Here is a 17,081-nt window from a genome sequence, read left to right as displayed (position 1 = left end):
AACAGGTCTTTCATTATCTTTTATTGGTGTTTTCATCAGGGCTGCTTCATGTTGATAGGGCTACTCATCCTTTATGAAACATGTCACCTAACTGCAATAAAATATGTAATACTGCAAAATGAATACTGCAATTTCTACAAATCGGGTTCCATATTGTTACGTGTAGCTGACGTACGAGTCTACAATATATTTACACGCAGACAAGCGGTGGCAATGATGGCGACGCTATATCAAGCGGTGGCCACGTCGTCTTCCTTCTCCTCAGTGCAGCCACAATGTGGCGGCTGTTCCGTAGCATCACCCCCGGCAGTAGAAGCGCCGTCCCGGTGCTGAATCTACACATCCGCGGCGAAAGGTGTGTGATATGGCTTTAGTCTCGCCACGTGAACGATGTCACTTGCAGCCGACGATGACGCGGACAGGTCGGCGGGGACGACTTCATACGTGACATCGGTCACTTGTCGCACCACACGGTATGGGCCAGTGTAGCGGGACAGCAGCTTTTCGGAAAGGCCCACACGTCGAATGGGGGTCCAGAGAAGCACCAGAGAACCCGGAGTAAATTGTACGTCGCGATGGTGGCAATCATAGAGGCGTCTCTGATGCTCCTGCGAGGCCTCGAGACGGGTGCGGGCGAGCTGGCGCGCGTGGTCGGCGTGTGCGATCGCGTCGCGGGCGTATTCAGTGGTTGAACGTGTGGCCGAGGGCAACAATGTGTCCAAGGGCAACGCGGGTTCTCGGCCATATAGGAGATAGAATGGCGAATAGCCGGCGGTGTCGTGACGCGATGAATTATACGCGAACGTCACATATGGTAAGTGAAGATCCCAGTCGTGGTGGTCGGTCGCGACGTACTTGGATAGCATGTCGGTGATGGTCCGGTGGAGGCGCTCCGTGAGGCCGTTGGACTGTGGGTGGTAGGACGTGCTGAACTTGTGCTTAGTCGAGCAGGAGTGGAGAATGTCCTCGACGACTGCCGACAGAAAGCTGCGGCCACGGTCAGTGAGTAATTGGCGCGGGGCACCGTGCACTAAAATGATGTCATAGAGCAGAAAGTCAGCAACGTCAGTAGCACAACTTGTCGGGAGGGCTCTGGTGATTGCGTACCGCGTAGCATAATCAGTAGCGACGGCGACCCATTTATTGCCGGAGCCCGAGAGAGGGAACGGTCCAAGAAGGTCTAGACCAACACGGAAAAAGGGTTCCGGTGGGATGTCGATCGGCTGAAGACATCCAGCTGGAGGTGTGGAGGGCTTCTTCCGGCGCTGACAGGGCTCACAAGCGGCAACGTAGCGCCGCACGGAGCGAGCGAGACCCGGCCAAAAGAAGCGACGGCGTACACGGTCGTATGTGCGCGAGACGCCCAAGTGTCCAGCCACGGGAGCGTCGTGAAGTTGTTGGAGGACAGTCGACCGCAAGTGGGATGGAATTACGAGCAGAAGGTCACGGCCGTGTGGATCGAGATTGCGGCGGTATAGTGTCCCTTCCTTAAGGAGAAACATCCGGAGAGAAGCGTCGCCAGGCGTTGACTCCAGATGGTCGATGAGGGCTCGTAAGGAAGGATCGCGGCGTTGCTCATTGCCGATTTCGAGCAACTTGGACACAGAGAAAACGCAAGTGATGGTGTCCGCATCAGCCGGGTCGTCGACGGGGTAGCGGGACAAACAATCGGCATCCTGGTGCAAGCGTCCCGTCTTGTATACCACGGAGAAGGTATATTCTTGCAGGCGTAACGCCCAGCGAGCGAGTCGTCCCGTGGGGTCCTTGAGCGAGGATAGCCAGCAGAGCGCGTGGTGATCAGTGATGACACAGAAGGGGCGTCCGTACAAGTAGGGGCGAAACTTGGCAACAGCCCACACAAGAGCGAGGCACTCGCGCTCTGTGATTGAATAATTGCGCTCGGCGGGTGATAGAAGTCGGCTGGCATAGGCTATAACGCGATCATGTCCACGCTGGTGTTGTGCTAATACTGCTCCTATGCCGTGACCACTGGCATCAGTTCGAACTTCCGTTGAAGCAGACGGGTCAAAATGGGCCAGAATTGGAGGCGTGGTAAGGAGAGTAGTGAGCTGCGAAAAAGATGCGGCATGGTCAGGTCCCCAAGAAAAGAGGGCGTCTTTCTTCAAGAGGTCGGTAAGGGGACGGGCGATGGTCGCAAAATCCTTCACAAAGCGTCGGAAATATGAGCACAGCCCTACGAAACTACGAACGTCCTTGGTAGACTTCGGAACAGGAAAGTTCGTAACGGCGCGAATCTTGTCCGGGTCAGGTCGCACGCCTCTGGCGTCCACGAGGTGTCCAAGGACGGTGATTTGGCGGCGAGCGAAGTGACATTTTGACGAGTTCAACTGGAGACCGGCGCGGCGGAACACGTCAAGAATCGCTGAAAGGCGGTCTAGATGCGTGTCAAATGTGGGTGAGTAAACGATGACGTCGTCCAGATAGCACAAACAGGTGGACCACTTGAACCCCTGAAGCAAAGAGTCCATCATTCGTTCGAAGGTGGCGGGCGCGTTACAGAGACCGAAAGGCATCACCTTGAACTGATAAAGGCCGTCAGGGGTAACAAATGCAGTCTTCTCTCTGTCCATGGCGTCGACGGATATCTGCCAGTATCCGGACCGTAAGTCGATAGAAGAAAAATAAGTGGCACCGTACAGGCAGTCTAGAGCGTCATCAATACGTGGCAAAGGGTACACGTCCTTTTTTGTGATTTTGTTCAGGTGGCGATAATCGACACAAAAACGCCACGTTCCATCCTTCTTTTTGACTAGTACGACGGGAGAAGCCCAGGGACTACAGGAAGGCTCGATAATGTCCTTTGCAAGCATCTTTTTGACTTCCTGTTGGATAACAGCTCGTTCTGACGCAGAAACACGATATGGACGACGGTGAATAGGGTTCGCATCGCCAGTGTTTATGCGATGGGTCACGACGGACGTTTGACCTAAGGGTCGATTGTCAAAGTCAAAAATGTCGCGATAGCCTTCAAGAACGCGGCAAAGGGCTGCAGCTTGAGCAGGTGTAAGGTCAGAGGAGACCATCTTCTTCATGTCGACGTCAGTACTGTGCGATGACGTCACGGTATGGGCTGAGCTGTAACGATCTTCCACTGTGAATGGCTCAACCTCATCATCCTGCAAAGCGCGAATTATAGCCAAGGAGATCCCCTGAGGCAGAACTTGCGCGGTTAGCGCGAAATTGACGAGTGGAAGGCAGGTGCGGTTACCAGTAATTTTCAGCACAGTGTGCGGCACGATAACACCATGTGTAAGCATAACGGCCGGAAGTGGTGCGGCCACGTAATTGCCGTCAGGTACAGCTGGTGAGGACAACAAGTCAACGTGTGTCATAGAGTGAGGTGGTAGGCGAATAAAATCGATGCAGCTCAGATGGCCGGGAGGCGGGTCCACAGGGTCGGCAAGAAGAGGCAAGTCAAGGCGAAGTGAGCCGGCCGAACAGTCAATGAGGGCAGAATGATGGGCAAGAAAATCCAGACCGAGAATGAGTTCGTGAGGGCAATGCTCGATGACGGTGAAGAGAACGACGGTGTGTCTCTCAGCAATGGTGAGTCGGGCAGAGCACATGCCAACAATAGCGACAGTCCCTCCGTCGGCGACTTGTACAAATCGGTTCGGGGCAGGCGTCAGAACTTTCTTGAGCCGACGGCGAAGAGCAGCACTCATAATGGACACATGCGCCCCGGTGTCAATCAACGCGCACACAGGAACATTGTCGACGAGAACGTCCAAAAGATTCTGGTTCGTCGGTAAGGTGAAGCGAGGATTTTGAGCCAATATCGTCTTTGCAGCTTCACCTCCAGAAGCTGCGCTGTCTAGTTTTCCGGTCGGGGGAGCGGCGAGTAGGTCGGAGAAGAAGCACGGCGAGACGGGGGCGAGCGAGATAGACGACGGGAGGGAGAAGGCGAGCGGGAGTAGCGGGGACGTGTCAAAGGCGTCGCAGGGTCAGATGATGGGGTGGGCATAGAAGGGGCGAAGGAAAAGGACGCACTAGAGGGGCGAGGGTGGTAATTAGGAGAATAGCGTGTGGGGGAAGTCCAGCGGCTGCGGCAGTGGCGAGCGACATGTCCAATGCGTCGGCAGTTAAAACAGATCGGCTTGTCGTCCACGGTTCGCCATTCTGAGGGGTTGCGCTGTCCATAAGAGTAAGAAGGGCGCGGTGGGGCCGTGCGTGGAGAGAGAGGTTCCGAGCATGCGGAACGAATGGAGTGCAGGCCGACGTTGGATAACTCTTGACGGACGATGGCCTGGATCAAGGAGATTGTCACCGGAGAATGATCAGGTGACGGAAAGGAAGGGGCCGCCGGTTGTGCCGCTTCGACCTCACGACGAATAATGCGGGTCAAGTTGTCACATCGCGACGGCTGGTGGAAGAGGTCGTCACAGGATGACGTAGCAGCTGTGTTGGGAAGTCGCGTGATGTGCTGGGATAACCGGCGGCTTTTAGCATGCTCAAGACGGCGGCACTCCTTGAGGATCGTATCGATGCTGGTGACGTTGGTAAACACCAGTAAATTGAAGGCGTCGTCAGCAATCCCTTTGAGGACGTGATTTACCTTATCGTCCTCAGACATGGTCGGGTCAGCCTTGGCACAAAGGGCCAAGACGTCGAGAATGTAGGACACGTAGGACTCGGTCGACGTCTGTACACGTGTGGCGAGGGCTTTCTTGGCAGTGACTTGACGACCGAAGGGATTGCCAAAAAGGTCGCGGAGCTTCTCTTTGAAGAGATCCCAGCTCGAGATCTCCTCTTCGTGAGTCTGGAACCATGCAAGTGGAGCTCCGTCGAGGTAGAAAACAACGTTCGCGAGCATAATAGTCGAATCCCACCTGTGACTGGTGCTGACACGTTCGTATAAGCGGAGCCAGTCGTCAACATCAGGACTGCCGACTCCGTTAAAAACACCAGGATCCCGAGGTGGGGAAATGGCGACGTATGTCGGGGCTGCAGGCGGAGACGGTTGCGTAGAGGAAGTGCCGCCAGCAGGAGCCGAAGTTGCACTGTCGCCGTTGCGACCGCTGCGAAGCTCCATGACGGGTACGGGGAACGTCCACCTCCACCAAATTAATGTTACGTGTAGCTGACGTACGAGTCTACAATATATTTACACGCAGACAAGCGGTGGCAATGATGGCGACGCTATATCAAGCGGTGGCCACGTCGTCTTCCTTCTCCTCAGTGCAGCCACACTGTGGCGGCTGTTCCGTAGCAATATTTAGTAAACTGCAGAAAACAAGGTGCTGGATTTGCTTTAATCTGTACCTTCATAACCTTTTTTTCTGGTGGATTCTGTTTTTCTTTCTTACTTAGTGCAATCCACTACAACTACATTGCAATGTAGTGCTTAGAGGAATAGCATACGCCTAATCTCTCAAAACAATACCTTAATTCATAAGAACAGGAGTGTAATGCTTTGTCTTCTATAATGAATGTTGTTTAGCTTGTTGATTGACAGTTACATTCCTTCTATATTGGAAAAGCTACTGCAATATCTGGGCCATCCTTCATTTCATCGAATAGAGCAAGATTCATTGTTTTAAAATGTAGCATACTTGAATTGTGCATCATTACCGTACAAAATAAACCGCTTAACAACTTCAATAGTTGACACTGTATGACCGAAGATAAACATCGTTGCTAGGACTTCGTCGTTCTCGCACCTTGAAACTACACACATCTAGAGTCAGAGACAGTGCTTTGAAAGAAACATATTGCAAACAACTTAATTTATGCAATTTTCCTGATTTCCAGCTTGGAGAACGATTTGACAACACACTATTTACAGTAGTGGCTGCCTTAAAGAACATTGTCCTTCACCTAGTTTAAAATTTTAGTTGGGAATATAATCTTAGCACGGTAGAAACTTCAATATCGCATGGTTTGTGTGCCACATATGTATGTTTGTAACTTGCCCATTCCACATAAAATATATTAGCAAAAAATTTCATTTTATCATCAGCATTCAGTGCTTGCTATTGGTCTCCCAACACTCATTGAGAGAAAGTGATTCCAACTATGCTGACGGGTATATGCAATTTATCATAGCCAGTATAGTAACACAGACATATCTCTCATGGTTTGCCGTCACCATCATGGTTCAAGTTGAATTAAACTCGATATCACATTAAACTCAAATTGTTACAATAATAAAAACATCATTTTAAATACTAGACACAAATTTAGCAGTATAATAATTTAGGTAATAATTAGGCATGCATCATGAAATAATATGCTGCAATATTACAATAAATGTTATTATAGCAAAGTATATATGCATGCATGTTTATATACGTTAAAATGGGACTACATGCAGTGTTACCATTTGGCAAATCAAACAACCATGTGCACATTAGGCCCCCACCATTATCACTCCACATGTTACAACCATTGAAACACACACCTGTCATGTTCTGGTTGTCACATATATTCGCTCATTTTTCTTCCACTGAGTTTAATGAACCACCGAGTACACCCAGCATGCACACCATTTATCGACCATTTACATATCCCCCAGTACGTACATGCAGTATTCACCCAGCACGTCCATCATTCACCCACCATGTACCCACCATCCTCCCAGCACGCCCAGCATTCACCCACCATTTACACATGTCACCGAGTATACACCCCACCATCCACCCACTACACCCACCATTCACCCAGCCCGCCCACCATTGTGACAAGACACCCAGTATGCATCCCACCAATACATCCCACCGTCTACCACTGTACCCACCATCCACTCAATATACCCACGATCAATACCATGATAACCACCATCTTTTCGATCATGCCCAGCACATTTTATATCATGCCCAGCATAAAATTCATAATGGGCAATGCTGGGATTTTCAACAGGGTACGTTATAAGAAAAATCTTTGTTTTTGGTAAGGAAGTCAATAAAGCGAGACCAAAGACCTGTTGTGTCGGAAGCGGAATTTTTTTATGTGACGGCACATGATGGTATAAGTATGGGCAAGACTTCGTGCGTGCCATCGCATAGCCCACGGCGCACCACGCACCACCTCGCAGGCAATGCCAATGAACGCGCAACGTCGCGCATTGGCATTGCTTGGTGCACGTGGGCTATACGATGGCACGGAGCCGGCTCCGTGGTGCGCCGCAGCGCGCGATAAGAAAAAAAAAACAGAATGCGCCGCGTACAGGCAAAAACAAAAGAGAGAAGCAGATTCTTGTTGATGGGAAGGAAAGGTTGGGGTAAAGTGCGGCGCAGTAACTGTCTCTCAGCAGAGGACACCTCAACCGCGCTGCACAGGGGGTAGGGAATGAAAGTAGAGGGAGAGAAAGTGCACCAGAAACAGCAGCACGCCGCGGAAATGCGATGGAGCTAAAGGCGGTCGGCGAGGCCGACAGCCTCGGCGAATGTCAGGAGCGCACGTAGTAGTGTCCTGTGTCGTGAAGGGCAGCCCGAGGGGTGCGGGTGTTCAGTCACGGTGTCGCACGGCAGGCCGTGCCCACGGTAAACACGGGCAAGAGACGCGCGCGCGAGCGAAAATTTGGGGCACTCACACAGCAGATGCTGGAGTGTCTCGATCGCGCCGCAGTCGCCGCAAAGGGGAGAGGGGGCTCCACGCAGTCGATGCCGCCGCTCGAAAAACAAAAGAAAAGTAAGCGGCGCGCATGGCAGGAGGGAAAGATCGGAGCGGGTCGTCATAATAAAAACAAATAAAGAACGCTAGGGGCAGGAGGCGCCGCGAGACTGCTGTGCCTGCTACCGTGATAACGTAAACAGTCGTGTGCGCCGCCATTTTGCTAGAGCATCGCCCTCCTGTTAGAGCCGTAACTGAAGGGGACCTTGGCGCTAGCGTCGAAGGAGCGTCTGCTCGAAAACAGCCAATGGGAGCCATGCGGAGATTCACCCCTGGGAGGTCGCCGGAGCCATGCGGATATTCCACCCTGGGAGGTCGTCTTTCACCGTAGTTTCTCTCCAAGATCAACATGGGAAAGCCACGTGTAGTTCTTACCCTCGAAGAGCAAGCCGCGTACGAAGAAAGACGGCGCGATCATAACCGCGAGTGTGCTCATGTCCGCCGTGCCCCATATCGAAGTCCGTGCACTAGAACAAGCTCGTGCAGCCGAACGCAAGCGGCAACTACGCGCCGAGGATCCGCAGGTCTTCAAAGCCGTGCTGCAACGCAAGGGTGAATGGGAGCGTCGACGTACGACGGCATCAATCCAAGAAGTAGGGCTCAGTCGCGAAGTGGAGCGCAAGAAGGAACGGCGGGCCGGCACATCAAAGCGCTATGCGGAGCAATATCGCGACGCCGACTTGAAACAGCAACGGCGGGCTGAAGATGCGGCGGTGCCTTTGCTGCTTACTGCTTAATAGTGTTTGCTGCTCCATGCCTAATAAAGTAACCGCGCGAGCACTCCCTACAGATAGTAAACTAGTGAAGCTGAAGGGCCAAATAGTTTTGACCTGTAGTCATATGATGTTCAAGTCGGGCAAATCATGTTATCTCATTTTAAGGGTTTCCTGACGTAACCGCATCTTGCAATTTTTAATTCGATTAGTATTTTTTGCCTAATTCAGCCGTTGCGAGCTTATCCATCTATCCATCTAGCCTCCTACGCCGACCCAGTGGCCCAAGTTCTCTACCAACTTACGTCATTAGGTATGTGATCGCGATGCCGTCATGGTCGCTTCATCGTCATTATTCCATCTTCATGCTCTGACTCACTTTATGTAGTCTTAAAGTAATGTTTAACAGTGTCGGAAGAGAACAGCAGTTTACGATAGGTAGCGAGGCACTGGAAGTGGTAAGGGAATACATCTACTTAGGGCAGGTGCTGACCGCGGATCCGGATCATGAGACGGAAATAATCAGAATAAGAATGCGCTGGGTTGCGTTTGGCAGGCATTCTCAGATCATCAACAGCAGGTTGCCACTATCCCTCAAAAGGAAAGTGTATAACAGCTGTGTCTTACCAGTACTCACGTACGGGGCAGAAACCTGGAGGCTTACGAAAAGGGCTCTACTTAAATTGAGGACGACGCAACGAGCTATGGAAAGAAGAATGATAGATGTAACGTTAAGGGATAAGAAAAGAGCAGATTGGGTGAGGGAACAAACGCAAGTTAATGATATCTTAGTTGAAATCAAGAAAAAGAAATGGGGGGGCATGGGCAGGACATCTAATGAGGAGGAAAGATAACCGATGGCCATTAAGGGTTACGGACTGGATTCCAAGGGAAGGTAAGCATAGCAGGGGGCGGCAGAAAGTGAGGTGGGCGGATGAGATTAAGAAGTCTGCAGGATCAACATGGCCACGATTAGTACATGACCGGGGTAGTTGAAGAAGTATGGGAGAAGCCTTTACCCTAATGTGGGCGTAGCCAGGCTGATGATGATGATGTAGTCGTCATGATGCCTTCAAGTCCGACACAGTGACCCAAGTTGTTTGATAGCTTGGGCCACTAAGTGCTCGTGGTGGTGGTGGCGTCCTGGTGATTGCATCGTCGTCATGCCAGCTTTGTCATCAGATTCTCGTCGTGCAGTAGTCGTCATTCCATAATCCTCATACAGTCATCATGCATTCCTTGTCACACTGCCGTTGGGAGGCCGTCAAGGTCGCTCCACCACCGTCACACCAGCTTCGTCATCAAAATCTCGTTAGGTGTCGTTTCACGCCACCTTCGGCATACGCGCTACGTGATACAGTTGTCAAACTCTAGTCATCCCATTGTCCTCATACTTTTGTCAAGCTATCGTCTTCATTGTACCATCGCAATACAATCGTCTTCATGCATAGGGTGTCATACGGTCGGCGTGATGCCATCGCGACTGTTCCCATTGTCGTCCTTCTGACTTCGCGATCCCGCTCTCGTCATTCCGTCGTCATCACACTGTCACTTTATCAATGCCATCACCTAAGTACCGTCATCTCATTGTTGTCATGCCTCTCCGTCATACCGCATTGGTTAAACCATCCATGACATTCCTTGTTCACCATTCTATTGTACTAATTCTGTGCTCATTCAATCGTAATAATCACGACATTGTCAACCATCGTCTTCATTAGGTCGCTGTCAGAATTATCATGAATCTATCATCATACCACCGCCATCATACTATCGTGGTCATGCCGTCGTTCTAGTTCCAGCTCCATCATGCGGTTCTTATACCGTCGTTATCGCGTCATCATGGTCATACGCTCGTGATCATCCCATTGTCCTGATGTCGTCAAGCGACGTAACCATCATCGTCATTGACGAATCAAAATCATTGTCATCATCCGTACTCTTTAGAGCGAATATGGTGCTCCACCATCACTAAATCTTCGTGCGATCGTCTTCACTGCGTCAATGTCATATAGTCGTCGCCGTGCCGCTATGATCACGAGCGCCCCTGGCAAGTGGATGCCATAGCAAAGTGACAGAATACTGGAGAATGTCGCAAATAGCAGGAGCGAAGCAAATTTCAGAATTAGCACTAGAGCTGTTAAATAAACTCAACATGAGTAATACGGTGTCTCACTACATGGCTCGGAACCTAATACAATTACCGTCTACAAGCCACGTGAGATGAGTTCTTTCATAATTTTTCGCTTTGGAGTTATCCAAGTGACCTCTGCTTAATCCTACCACCTAGGTGCCGAAGGGCGAGAGCTGCAGGATCAATTCACGGCGAACATACTCAGACGCAGAATAAATGATGTTCGGGTTCCTCTATAGGCTGGTAGCAACGGCAGTGCACAACAAGCACCCCATTTCTGCTTTCATACAAATCACTGAAGGTTTCCTTCGGTTCCCCCCTCCCCCATTATAAGAAAGCCGACAAACACGGTCACAAATTTCTGTGTACAATTCGTGTTTTGCTTTTTGTGTATCAAACGTTTTGTGTTTCATTACGACTGTCAGTAAATTAGCAGAAAGCGTCTTTGAAATCTTTGTAAATGTGTACACGTATTGTAACATTTATTATAGCAATCGAAATTATTTGCGCATTTACGTACTCGTTTCTCTATCTAACTGCTCCACAGAGCGAAGTTCAGAAGCTTGTGAAGACGAAAGTCTAAAATAAAGATTTTTGAATTAGGTCTAGGAGAATTATAGAGAAATATATATTTGCGGAACAGTCACAGTACTTTTGAATTCCTCGTTTATTGCTGTACGAAGTGCCATAACCGACTCGTATAGGTATTTGGGAAGTTGCGTAAAAATGCGAGACCGCCAGTGCCGTACAACCACGTGTTTTCGTTTACATTCGTGCTTCTTTTCCAAAGGGAATGACTAGGAGACCAATGGTTGGGGCATAGAAGACGACTCTGTTCGATCTGTTGTCACCTAAGCTCTGTATTTTTTCCGTAAGTTTTGCTATTCATTGAGTGAGTTATTTATTTCCTTGGAAGACGGCCGCAGCTTTAAGGCGATACTGTCCCTATGGAAAGGTACGGCTGCTCCGGCGCCGGCATATTTAAAGGGACAGCCATCCGAAGGAAGTCAGCGTGGCGGAGGCGACCATGGCCTCGCAAGGCGGGGAGCTGCCAGTCATCAGAGACGATCAGCCGTCCGCTGTGTCATCGTCGCTCAGTTGGGACGAGTCAACTATCTTCGACCCTGACGAGGAAGTGGCTGATATGGCGGAAGTGGACAGCGACGGCTTCAAGGTGGTGAGTCATCGGAACGGTCGGAATCCCAGTGGCAGTGTTACCAACAGAGAAAGGTGTTGATTCGAGAGAGCGGAACCCTATCAGGCTCTTCTAAGCGATTAAAGTACTGCTGGGATCTGCTCCGATTCGCAGTCGCTCCACAACGCAAGGTGCTCTTCATCTAGATATCGCAACGGAAGAGCAAGTTGACATTCTTCTCCGGTGCACTCAAATTGGTGACATAAGCCCAGTTGCCCCACTCCTACATGACTAACACATGTGTTATTAGTGGAGTACCAAGTGTGGTATTCGGAAAGCGACCTTCTTGACTACTTGAAACCGCAAGGTTTTTAGCACGTGAAACTCATCATGCGCCGGGTGGAGACTCAAGAAAAAGAATGGGCAGAGAAGCCTACTAACCCTGTTGTGTTAACGTTTGCTCCCAACACCGAGCGCCCACAAAAATTGACCTCGGTTTTACCAAGCATGCAGTCAAAGAATTCGTTGAAACTCCTCCCGGATGCTTTACGTGCCAACGATTTGGGCATGTAGCCAAAGTTTGCATCAAAGATCAACATTGCAAACGATGTGGTGGCGCCCACGATTACAAAGCCTGCAAGGCAGACTTTGCTTGCGCTAATTGTGGGGGTGACCATCCAGCGAGTTTCGTCATTTTTCGTCGTCAGTGTCGAAAGCGTCACCATTGAGGCAGCTCTAAAGAACCTACGGTTTCGTACTCCTGAACCTGTTGTCATTCTTACAGATTAGAAATCAGCCATTCGAATGTTAGAGCACCGGTTCTCTGCTGATGCCTTATGTCTAAGCTCCCTACGCTCGGTGCACAATCTCCATATCAAAGGCATCTGCATACGATTCCAATGGGTACCCTCGCACATAGGTATTATAGGCAACGAGACGGCGGATAACCTCGCCCATAGAGCGCTGTCTGGGAATCCTTTGAGAAAAGTGCCTCAAGAGGGCAAGAGACTCTTCAGAGAAGCAGTGTCGTGCTACTTCAGCTCTTTGCGGAGCTCGCCTCACAAGCCATGTGTGACCAAGGGTCTCAAAAAAACCAAGCTACTTTACTGCTCCGCAGTCGCATGGGCTCTGCTCGTACCCCTGCGTGGATGTATAGGACTGGCCTGGCGTTGTCCCCATTATGGTCAACGTGTGGTGTGTGCGGTGACATAGAACATTACCTTATGTGCTGTAGTCTGTATAACGCGGAAAGGAGTGTGTTATTCGGATCACTAAAGAAGACAGGAATCCCCCACAGTTCTCTTCAAGACATTGTTTTCCCGCGCGGAAACCAGTTAGATAAGAAGGAGGTTTCTCGCCTTCTTTTAAATTACTTGCAGGACATGGATTTTGCCTCCACATGGTGACCTTAGGAGTGACTATGTGTAGTTGTGAGGTCTGTGTATGATTTGTATGATTTATGTATTTTAGGTGTCGCTACGGTGGAGCAATTGCCGGCAGCTACTTCAAGGCTAACCCCACCAGTAGCCTACTACGACACCACTCAACTCAACTCAACCAATGGTTGTGCAGAAAAGCGAATGCAAAACTGGTCTCCGCAGAGGAGAAGCGCAAGGTGTGAGGAGGACGCGAGGAGGTCACGCGGCTGCGGCAGAGTTCAAAGGGTGGCGGTACTTTCAAATTATCAAGTGACTTTATGTTAACACGGGCTCCCGTGTTCCCGCTAGCAGTGGTCGTGCCTGTACATAGAGGTAATTGCAAGTACACACACTATTCGAGGTACTTTAGTCTATTTTTCCCACATAGTCCCGACACCGGTTCATACATTTGTCCTATAGCGGCACTAAATGTAAGATGTCCCTGACGCACCCGGCCTGCCCGAACGTTCATCATGAAAGCCTTCACGGACTTTTGCGAACTGACAACACCATCTCCTCACACTTATCCATACATGACGCCTTCCCGCATACTTTGGCTGCATTTTCCTGTGTACTTAGATTGGCGTTCGTTCCTTGCTCCAAAAAAAAAAAACGAATCACACTTCGTTGTTCGCTTTCCGTGGACATGTGAAGCACAACTGCCGTAATCAACAACTTACTGCAGCGCCATACAGCGGAGGCTCCGGTAGATAACGCAGGGCAGGTTTAAGAAAGATGCACTGCGGGGAATGAATATATTCACTTCGCATTCAGAGCTGTTTTTGGCTAAAAAAAATAGGGGCAAGAACTTTCTGGTTCAACCTAATTCTGATGTGCCGCTAACTCATAAACACCACCTACATGTCTCTTTTACCAAGTGGCACTTCCTACCTCACCTACCCGCCGTGGTTGTGAGCGGCTATGGTTTTGGGCTGCTGAGCACGTGGTCTGCGGATCGACTCGCGGCCACGGCGTCCGCATTTCGATGGCGGCGAAATCCGAAAACGCAATTGTACTTTGATTTAGGTTCATGTTAAAGAACCGCAGGTAGTCGAGATTATTCCGGAGTCCCCCATTACGGCGTACCTCATAATCAGATTGCGATTGTGGAACGTCAAACCGTTTAATTTATCTAAATACACATCGGCTAATTAGCACGCCTCCGCCTCCGCCTTTTGTTGACCCATGTCATTTTCTTACACCCCTCGTACACAATATTGTCCATAACAGGCGGCTGCTCCTAATCTCGTAGATGCGGTTCGGTCAAGCTCTACACGCTAGTAGCTTCGTCATTCAGCTATGTTTGGTTTTCCAGCCATTGTTCCTGCTTGCGACCACCCAGCATGTTTGTGCAAGAAAATGTACCGCCTCTATTTTTATCCTTGTGCGCATTTTCTTGGATCGTTATTGTGTCATTTCGCCCCTTGATGTTGTGTCACTGCATTTAATACTTGACCTTCTTTCCTGATTGCCTGCTGTCCACCTCAAAAATATATATACTGCCTGTGCCGCTAATTGTCGTTCAAGCGGTATTGCTACGCTGTTGCTAAAATCTGTCCCGCCACTAATATCTGCTCAGTCCTTCTTATGCCCCCATGCGGATACATGTGCATGTTATGATTCTCCCTTGCTTGCGGATATAATTGGTTTGTTGGATTTTGGTTCACTGGCGCAAGTGTATAGATTGTATTTACGGATATTTACAACTCCTTTCTTTCTGCACCTACCAGTACTTCTAGGCACAGTCCTCTGACAGGCTGATTTGTCGCTTCTTGGTTATGTCTCCGCGACATTTTGGTGTCGGAAAAAATAAAGGTATGAAAGAGGCACGCTGAAAGATCAGGAAGGCTTCCAGTGGTCCTCATACACGTAATTTTAGCACGACGTGAATAAACAATTTGGCGAATCTTCGGGCAAGTTCACAATGTACATGTCTGCAATTATTCCATGCCTTCTTTTCTAGGCTACAAATATTTGTATTTTCTGTGCGTAACTATAACGGCGTGAATGGGTTAATCCTAAACGCTTTAAGTGTGCTGACGATGGCGAGAAGAATAGGGGCTCATTCTGCAGGATTGAGCCAACCATTGTTTCATAAAGGGTTAACCTAAAGGAAGTCGCTGCAGAGTGATAATGGTGCAGAGTAAATGGGTAAAAATGTGAACATTGCGGCAACCCCATTAGAGCTGGATAGTTATTCCGGCATCAAGGCGCTTGGTGCATGCCGCAGGCAAAATACATGCATTATTAAGATGTTTGTCCTAGTAGTTTAAGTGGTGACTCGTTTGTGACTTCAGATTTTTCCTTTACAGACATTCATACACCATTTTGAACACCACTGTGTCCTTCTTTGACATCGTGCCACTGCTAATAGTACTGAGATGTAAGAGTGCCGGAGGAACGACTTTGTTGTATAGTTTGTGCAATTAGAAGTGCATCATTTAGAGGTATATATATATACACATATATATATATATATATATATATATATATATATATATATATATATATATATATGTGTGTGTGTGTGTGTGTGTGTGTGTGTGTGTGTGTGTGTGTGTGTGTGTGTGTGTGTGTGTGTGTGTGTGTGTGTGTGTGTGCAGAAACAGCGACGCTTTCCGAAGCACGAAGAAAGTCTCAGAGGTAGGATATTCTGCGCATATTTTAGCCGTGATAGTAGGGCAGAGTCGTGATCTATTCAAGCACGCGATTAATTGCCCTATTGCTGCAAATATATCTGCGGGAATTTACACCGCTGTGAGCCAGCGGCGATTTCCACTACTGCGTGCGAGGCCGCCGTGGAGCCGGGAACTGTCAGCTTACGTCAAAGTTGATCGCCCCATTCTTTCGTAACAATGATGCTGTTGCCAAGGGGTCCGGTGCTCATTCGGCGAAGTCACTGGGCTTTCCAGCAGAGGCCCAATAACTGGGCTGCCTGCAAACGTTCGAAGCAAAAGCAACCGATACGCGTTCTCTTGTCAAGCGCTTACGAAACCTCGGAATGTCACTCGGTACACCCAAAAACCCAACGGCATATCTCGCATTGCTTAGCGAGGTATCGAACTTGCCTGGCCATCACTACGTTTACCACGTAAGTATTCGACAGGTAGCAGCCCTGCAGCGCGTATTGTGAGGGAAATGCTTGTTTCTTAATCACAAGTTGAAATGGCCTCGTTTACTCTCATTTCAGCCAACAGTTTTTTTTTTTTGTCAAAGTATATTACCAACTCTATTTTCACAGCATTGGAGGGCGCGACTTAGGAGTCAGTTGCAATTATACGTGGTTCTAGAAGTAAATTACAAGTGGCTGAATTATCTAACTGTATGTGCTTCAAAACCGCCATCACAGCAGTCACGAAATCAATTACGCTGGTTGAGAATCATCAGCGCTGCGGTTATGCCATCGACGGACAGAAGAAGAGCACTAGAGATGTCCGGTCGCTAGTATCGACAAATCATTTAGCGCATCTTTAGGGTGGCACCCGGGAAGCCTTACTCCCTCTTCGACGTGGAGAATTTTAGAAACATGTTCTTGTCAAATATAAAGCACTAAAATAATGATGGTGCATTTAGGGAGCAAGAAAAAGAATTCAAATAAATTTGGTCGAATGTATATTGAAGAAGGAGGGGAATCGAGCCGTACAGTTGTGGTTACTCACAACCACAGAAAGCCAAGAGTCAATGAAGCCAACAGAATCCTAGGGGAAATGATTTTGCTATCTGTAAAGGTTGCGTAGAAATGATGAGCCGAGGGAATACGAACGGGTATGAAAAAACAACTTCCCGCACGTGGGAACCAAACGCACAGCTTCCTCACTACGTGTTCGTTGCTCTACCCCTTCACCTACGCCGACAGCTGTTTCCTCGATCACATTCTCTAGTGTGCATGCATGTGTACAAGATCTAAACCCCGGAGCGTGAGCCAGCGCAACTCGCAGTGATGGCGGCGGATGTAGAACATCCTTATGACCTCAGGCCTAATGTAGCTGCTGGATTTCAGAACAAGGCCGCTGTAAGAATAAATACTCGTTTATCACCGCAGTTGAAAA

General features: G+C 49.2%; 1 long non-coding RNA gene across 1 annotated transcript in view; it reads left to right on the top strand.

Moving 5' to 3' along the window:
* Positions 1-15,932: 15,932 nt before the first annotated feature.
* Positions 15,933-17,081, top strand: part of LOC142563126 (uncharacterized) — a 120,666-nt gene continuing 119,517 nt past the window's right edge. The window contains exon 1 of the long non-coding RNA XR_012824303.1: positions 15,933-16,123. This is a non-coding gene — a long non-coding RNA (uncharacterized LOC142563126). The remainder of the gene's footprint in view (positions 16,124-17,081) is intronic.

This window comes from Dermacentor variabilis, chromosome 11 (assembly GCF_050947875.1).
Source record: "Dermacentor variabilis isolate Ectoservices chromosome 11, ASM5094787v1, whole genome shotgun sequence".
NCBI classification, from domain to species: domain Eukaryota; kingdom Metazoa; phylum Arthropoda; class Arachnida; order Ixodida; family Ixodidae; genus Dermacentor; species Dermacentor variabilis.
This window is presented reverse-complemented; position numbering and strand designations above follow the sequence as displayed.